This window comes from Mus musculus, chromosome 4 (assembly GCF_000001635.26).
Source record: "Mus musculus strain C57BL/6J chromosome 4, GRCm38.p6 C57BL/6J".
Classification (NCBI taxonomy): Eukaryota; Metazoa; Chordata; class Mammalia; order Rodentia; family Muridae; genus Mus; species Mus musculus.
Window position 1 is genome coordinate 9,747,624 of NC_000070.6, and position 8,369 is coordinate 9,755,992.

At 38.6% G+C, this 8,369-nt stretch overlaps 1 long non-coding RNA gene across 1 annotated transcript; it reads left to right on the forward strand.

The window, feature by feature from the left end:
* The first annotated feature begins 762 nt into the window (after window positions 1–762).
* On the forward strand, window positions 763–3,804 carry Gm34947. Its single transcript, XR_390387.2, has 3 exons — window positions 763–786; window positions 1,033–1,082; window positions 3,615–3,804. It is a non-coding gene; the product is annotated as a predicted gene, 34947 (long non-coding RNA).
* The last annotated feature ends 4,565 nt before the right edge of the window (window positions 3,805–8,369 follow it).

An 8,369-nucleotide genomic window follows, 5' to 3' on the forward strand; every position in this document is an offset into this window, starting at 1 on the left:
AGAACTGCAGGATTAAATATTCATGTTGATTGGAGCTATGAAGTATGTAATACGTTGTTGTAACAGTGAGAGGAGAATATCTGATATATCTGAAGACAGGAAGTGTGTTTAAAGTCTGATAAGAACTTCAAGGCTCTGGCAAGAAGTAGCAGTGTTGTCTCCATAGACTGTCCTCCACACCAAGATGGTTGGAACCACTGAGCTCCTTGAGTAGACACTGACCTTCCCTCATCCTCCGTGTGCCTTCCCTGCTCATTCTCATAGAAAGGAACTGCTTGGCTATAACAGCTTAGTGGCCGTATATGTGTACAGAAACATTAGCTAGGAGGAAAAAACCTTGTTAAAGTTTCTACACTTTAACATAAAATCTGCTTAATGCTCAGTAAAGGTCAGTAACAGACCGAGGTAGAGAAAGAATAAGCTATAAAACAGTAAGTGTGAATTCAACCGCACACTGGGGTTTTCACAGGTGATTTCAAAAGTAAAAAAGAGATATAATTTGTTTTAAATAACAAATATGTTTTCTTTGTTTGATTGGTAAGTTTCTGGGAAGCCTAACTTAAATAAGATGCACTTCTTCTAAAGGATGAAAGCAGAGGGTTTTGTCAAACTGTGAGTCACGAGGTGGGGGTTGTTAATGTTGGCTACTCTCACTTATCTTCTGCCACCAAGGCCCAGCCCAGGAAACCACTGATAAGCTTTGCCAGATTAGATTTTCTCTGTTGAGATACAAACTTCATCTTATGTTTCATTTATATTTGACCCACAACTGTGACAAAATGGCAGGTGAGATGTACAAAAGTTAGTGATGGGAGTAATTTCCTTCTCTTGCTTTAGGAATTAAAGGCCTACTAAATTGTTTTTCTAATCGATGGGTTGCTTTATTTTCTGTTTTGTTTTGTTTTGTTTTGGGGGTAGTTTGGTTTCTGTGTTTAGTTTTCATTTTTTTGCTAATTTTGCTAGAATATCTTCTTCTCTTAGTTTTTTCCCTTTTCCATATTAAAATAATATCTTGAAAATATTATTTTTTAGGCTTGGTATATTTTTCTTCTACTTTTGTTTCTGAATACATCAGAGCTCAGGTAAGTGGCTGTGCCCCTCATCACCTATGTGGGCTGTTTCTAGCTAAGTGTTGACTCAAGGTGAGCAGAAGAAAATATCTGGACTGATTCCCATATAGTATTCATAAGAACAATTTCTAAACAAGTCCCAATATTTCCCATGAGATATTGCCTAAAATCTAAGAAACATAACCCAGGTGCAGGCTGGTACATGTGATGGCTGGACTGTATTGGAGATCTAAGCCTCCTGTGCAGGCTAGTACATGTGACGGCTGGACGGTATTGGAGATCTAAGCCTCCTGTGCAGGCTGGTACATGTGATGGCTGGACGGTATTGGAGATCTAAGCCTCTGTGCAGGCTGGTACATGTGACGGCTGGACGGTATTGGAGATCTAAGCCTCTGTGCAGCAAAGCTAGGAGGTGAGGCTGAAAAGGCATAGTTCCTCTGAGGCTTGGGATCATGTTGGGGTGGTGAGTTGAAGCTTTGGCAGAAGTGGTTTAGTTGCTGCAAGAGTCTGTTGTGGTAAACATGCATCTGGATGTCTCTTGCTTTCTCAGCCCCTCTCCATGCCCTTTTCCTTCCCACCGTCAGCTGATCAACTCAAAGGCCTTCAGCAGTACCAGCCTTGCACTCCCTCTTAGATCTCCGGTGCCCTAAACTGTGAGCTGAAAGCATTTCCATTGTACATGAAAAAAAAAAAATCCCAGAACAGCAAAAAGCCTCAACATGTGTTAAAATTCTACAAGGTCAAATGACTGCTAATAGAGAGTTAAAATGTTGCAGACCATAGCCAGAAGACTTTGAGTTAACTTCAGTCTTCTTGAAAAAAATCCCATGTAGTGCAGGTACCAGAGGATGCCAGAAGAAGAAGTTTGATTTCCTTGAGCTAATTGTTATGTGAGTGCTCATAACTGAACTTTGGTTCTCTGGAAGAATAATAAGCCCTCTTAACCCCTGAGCCATCTGTCTATCCCCCATCAGAATTGTTGAAATGTATACTTAGCAGACCACCACTCAAGTCAACACATAAAATGAGCCTCTATGTACCACTGCGACACAATGCCTGACAGAAGCAGAGGAAAATGTATTTAGGTTCATGGTTTGAGAGGACTTGTTCCATCACAGTGATGAAGGCTGGTCACACCCAGTCATGAAGACAGGCCATATTATATCACAACGGCATGAGTGTGGTGGATGCTGTTGCTATCACAACAGACTACAGAGAACTGTGAGGGGATAAGGGTCTCATTTACAATATTCCATAATGTCAGTATAGATAGGCTCAACCTTTTAAAGACCCCCAACAACATTGTACAGGGAGGTGAGGTGTGGTTTATTGGTTGGTGGTCATAGCCATAACAACACGACACATGGAGCTTTTTATCTGAACATAGCTTATCTCTTTTGCAGCTGTGCACTCTGCCATAGAGAGAACTTCATTATTTTCTTAATATCAGATGGGCCCTTCTCAGTTTGTTCAGCAAGCATATTCTTTGTGTTATATGCTATGACGTGTAAGAGAAGTTCATAGTAATTGAACCCCAGTGCGCTCTTCATGGAAATCTATACTCAGAGGAGTAGTATGTGTGTAGGGAATGAGGGAGAGCGGAGCCAATGGGTTAGAGCATGCAGGGAGGATGGTGGAGAAAGACAGGAATGTGGGAAAGGGAGTGGAATAGAAATAGTGTTGTAGTCTCTAATTTTTTCTAAATGCTGACCATAATAAATAATTTCTTCAATCTCCACATACAGTGTTTTTATCAGGAACAATTTAACTTCAAAGAATAGAAAACTAATACCGGAAGTCCTTTGTAATTGTAGCCTCCTCCAGCCTTGAAGCAGGCAGGTTCAGACCTTGCTGCCCCCCTGAATATGCGATCACCTGGGGTATAGCCTTCTTACTTAGATGGCTATATTGTTATGTCAACTACCACTCTTCTCCAAGACTCTGCTACCTGCTGAGAGACCCTTGAGACATTCGGGAGACACAGCCTATCCTGCACATTGCCTACAGGCTGGCTCCAGGCACCAAGAATGGACTGGCAGAGGAGGGGGGGAGGGGGGTAAGGAGGGGGGGGGAGTGGGCCTTCCCCCTTATAAGCGGGCCTTGATCAGAGAAAATTTGTCTTGGCCTCATCCTTCTCTCGCAGTCTAAGTCTCTTTCAGCCCCAGCCTGCCTTCTAGGAGTACTAGGTTAATGTAGGCCGGGCCACCCGGGCCATCTTACAACAACACTTTGTTCTATGGAAAAGTAGTTTTTAAAAATACCTGATTAAACAAGTAAAATGTGTACATTCAGGTCGTAAGCATTTTCAAAGATACCCGTTGACATGTCTTCTCTTGAGAGCGAGTGACTCAGATCTTTAGCCAATGTTTAATCAAGTTTTGTTGTTATTCCTAACTTCAGGGAGCCTTTTGTACTTTCTGGATTTTAAGCCCTAGCGTCAGATCAGTGATTAGCTAATATTTCCCCCATTCTGAAGATTGGCTGTCTTTGTTGATGTAAAATATTGTTTACAAACTATTTGTCTTTGTTGTGTGACTTTTCCAGATCATGGTCAAATCCAGGGTCATAACCACGCGGGGCAAGTGCTCTACCATGGAGCGTCATATCCAGGTCTGTTATTCACATGTTCACATTTTCTTATCAGAACTAATAGGGAGAGCCTTATTAAGATCCCTCCATCTAGCCTCTCAGAGACTTGAAGTACCAGGGTGGGGGAATACCCAAGGGGACTGCCACCTGCTTAGAGAAAAAGGGGAGGGGGTAGGGAAAGGATTGCGGGAGGGGGCAATTGTGGGGGCCGTGAGTGGGGATGTAAAGTGCATAAGTAAAAAAAAAAATAAAGTCAATTTAAAAAAGATTAATAAATTTAAATAAAATTAATAAATTTAATAAAGTTAAATTTAAAAAAAGATTTTGGCTTCTCTTGTAATGACAATGTGTCATTGCATGCTAAAAATATGTGATCTACTTTTTGAATTTTGATTTATAGAGGGTTGTAGTTATGAGATTGCCATGAGTAACAGAAGAAATCTGAACTCTGGACTCTTTAACAGTGTCAAGGCTGTGTTAGACTGAATGCATTTCTGAATTATGATGTAGCCTGAGATAAAAATGTAGCTCTCAGATACTACTCTAGCTTCATTCATGCTACCAGGCTCCCGCCATGATTGTATTGGAACCTCTGAAACTGTAAGCAAGCCCCCACAATTCCCCAATCAACTGTTTTATTTCATAAGAGTTGGCTGGGTTCTAGTGTCTCTTCACAGCAATAGAACAGTGACTAAAACACACTCTTCCCCTCCCCTCCCCTCCCCTCCCCTCCCCTCCCCTCTCCCTCTCTCTCTCTCTCTCTCTCTCTCTCTCTCTCTCTCTCTCTCTCTTGCGCGCGCGCGTGTGTGTGTGTGTGTGTGTGTGTGTGTGTGTGTGTGTGTGTGCGCGTGTGTGTGTATGTGGTGTGTGGTGTGTGTGTGTATGTGTGTGTGTGTGTGTATGTGGTTGGTGTGTGTGTGTGTGTGTGTGTGTGTGTGTGGTGTGTGTGTGTGTGTATGTGGTTGGTGTGTGTGTGTGTGTGTGTGTGTGTGTGTGTGTGTATGTTTCTGGGTGTGCACGTGCTGTGAATGCAGATAAACTCTAGAGAGTAGAAGAGGGTGTTCGGATCTTGAACCTCATACACAAATGAGAGGGGAAGGGAAGAACTGGAAGTGGTGCGAGGCACTTTTTACTTGCGAATCCTGTCCTCAGTAGCATGCTTCCTCCAGTGAGGCGCTATATAGCCCTCCTCCACACTTCCTAAACCTCCCCAAACAGTGCCAACAACTGGGGCCAAGCACTCAAATACTTGAGCCCATGAGGGACATTTCTCATTCAGATCACCACAGATACCCATAGGTCTGGAGGTCCAGGCAGTGGTAAGCTAGTGATGTGGGTTCTGAGAACAGAACTCAGATTGTCTACAAGAGCAGTATGCACTCTTTACCACTGAGCCATCACCCTGGATTATAATCAAGATCTTAATAATCCTTTCTTAGAATCTCTTTCTCGGGTGACTTGAGATTCTTTATTTTCTCTGTATAACAACAGCAAATTGTTCTTGGAGTATATTATTCCATAGTCTGTATGTTAAAATTTGCTACATATTACATTTTTTTCATCTGTCTGCCAGTTATAGCTTTTCACTGCTAGGATATTTTCTTCAAAACCATTGTTTATTAATTATTTACATACAAATCTTACTTTGTAGCCTTGACTGACCTAGAACTTACTGTATGGAGCAGGTTTGTCTTGAACTTATGTTGGGCCTCCTGTTTCTATCTCTTGCATTCAAGGGTTGCTGGTATCTATGACCATGCCCAGCTTGTCTTTTGAAACTATTTATTTCTTGTCAGGAGTGACTCAAACAAATGTATTGCATAGAGATATGGGTCATCCAAGAACATGGGATTATCAATATTAACAGAGTAAGCAGTCTTTTGTGTAGAGTTTTTTTCATAGCCTTTCAAGATGCATCCATGTGACAGCATAAGTCTTTATTTTATTCCTTTTCATGACTTCATAGTCTTTTACCATATAAATTTATCATTGTTTAGTTACACCCATTCATTAGTTAATAAAAAGTTGGTTGTTTTACTCTTTGAGTTACTATGAGTACTACTGGCATTTAGGCAGTTTTATTTGAATATCTGTTTTCAATACTTCTGCACATATACCCAAAGTAGCATTTTCTAGGCTATATAGTAATGCTATATAACCATGTTGTTTTCTGTCTTTTTTATATTTGTGATTCTATCTCTATGACTTTTGATGATTTGAAGTCATGTTATAGTGACAAGTGCTATACATCATTTATATTTATGCATCTTTTTTATTATTTTTGGAGAGATGTCTATTAAAATGGTTTGACCCTTTTAAACCTGATATGTTTTACTGTGGAGTTGTAACCATTTTTGTGTCTTCTGGAAATGATTTTCAACTATTTCCTCACATTTAATGGGTTTTGTTTTTATTTTGTTGATCTGTTCATAATTGTTATGTCTTCTTGATAGATACTACTACAAAATGTTGTTTTTTATCACCAGGAAACAAACTTTTTGTGTGTTTTTCCTTAATATGATTACAGCTACTCTAGTTTTCATTTGGGGGCTATTTTGACATTATATCCATTTGAGCACTGTTTTCATAAAACATCCTCTTCCATCTTTTTGCTTTCAGGCTAGTTACATTTTGGGATCTATACGTGCACCTTTTATGCAGAATATATAGTTACAACATTACTGTAAATCCATTCTTTCAAACTCTACTTCTAATTGGCTGGCAGATTTAATTCATTTACATCCACTTGACAAAGTAAAACTAGTATCTTTAATTCTACAATTTAAAAATATATCTTTGATCTTGTTTTTTTCTTCAAAGCTAGTTTTATGAGAATATTTAATATTACAATGTATATGCAGGTAGATGCTCATAAATCATATAAGTGTTAGTCTTGTCTGCCTAACTTATTGTCACTTGGAAGCATGGAACACAACTTGTGCATTGTTTTATCTAAAATAGGCTGACAGCATTAACATATCATACTGGCCAATATATACACAGAAATTAATTTAAAGGTAGGGAAACTATTTAAGTAAATGTTATGATTGATCTTTCTCTTAAGAAATGCTGTCTTAGTAAATATTGTGTTGCTGTGAAGAGACACCAAGACCACAGCAGCTCTTAGGAGGAAAACATTTGGAGTGGTTCATAGACAAGTGCTATATTTTGTCACTGGTATTGATATTAGTACATGCTTTAATAAAGATGGGAAATATTATAAATGTTAAGAATAATGCCTTGTCACTATAAAGTTATTCATATATCTTGCTTTCATTTTAATGATCTGTTCAGCATTAATTAAAACAAAGCTTACTGCCATCTTTAGCTTTGAGTGTTTTCTATGATGAAAGCATCCAGGAAAAGTTCAGTGCATCAGTTATCACTGGGCAGCAAGTTGTCCTTCATGGTGCTTGTGGAGCTGGAAAGAGCTAAATGTGATGAATGGCTTGTGTGCACAGTGCCACTTTGTTGGTTGACCCAGAGGGTTTCCTTCCATTTTCATGGAAGTCTATACTTTACAATGAAGATCTAAGTTCTTCCATTAAAAAAAAATCTGGACTTGTTGACTAATGGTATTTTGAGATAAAATAATGAAATAAAGTTAGTTTTTTTATTAAAGAATAATTTAAAATTTTAACTATGAAAAGTGTTTTAGCAAATTATAACAGATATAAATTTTTTGGTGAAGGAGTAATTATACTTCCGAACATGGAGCCTTGACATTGATCTGCATAAGAGAATCACAGAATAAATACACCAGCTTTATTTATAGTCCCTGTATTACACACTCATTTGTAACTTTATTACTCACAATAAAACACTTTTTGTGTCCAAGTTGATAGCATTGACTGCTTACTCAGAGACTTAGAATAAACTTCCCTCTGCCATAATCTCAAAGCATTGGAAGCAAGTCCACTGAGTGAGCAGTAAAAATCTTTGAACAAATTAATGTGAACTCTCAGCCTCAGAATAGATCAGAAATTCAGCTTTCTCCCAAATCTCCTATGTGAGTATGCATGTGATACAGCCCAAATTTTCTTTCTGTTTCTGTTTGTCTGTACATGGATCAAACTATGTTTCTATCTTGAAATAAGAGAATTTATTTTCTATTTGTGAGATTTTGCACTAATTCCAGTTTATATCTAAATAATAATCTCTTTCATTCTGATAATATTTAGTACATGGAAAGTTGGAGAAAATGACATCTATCTTAACCTGCAAGACAAAGCGCTATTACTAAAGTACGTAATAAATTCCCCTACAAGCAACAGTAGACAACGCAAAGCTATATAACATAACTTAGGCTCAGATGTGATTGGCTTGAACTGACATTTTTCCAAGTACATACTACATACTACAAGTACATATTTTTGAAAATTAATTGTTTAAGATACTCTACTACCTATTTTTATCTGACTTGATCTCTTAAAATATTTAAAATTATGTATTACATGCATTTATCTCTGTGTGAATAAGAGCCCATGAGTACAAGTGCTGGTGGAAACCAAAAGAGGACAAGGACTCCCCTGGAGCTGGAGTTACAGGAGGTTATAGGTTGCCTAACATGGTTGCAGGAAACTGAACTTAGATTATCTGGAAGAGCAGAAAATGCCCTTAAATACTAAGCAGTCTCTCTAGTCGTTTGACTTGGTGTTTTAAACAGCAAAACAAAAGTGAAGTTCCCTTTCTCTCTTTCTCTGTAAAATA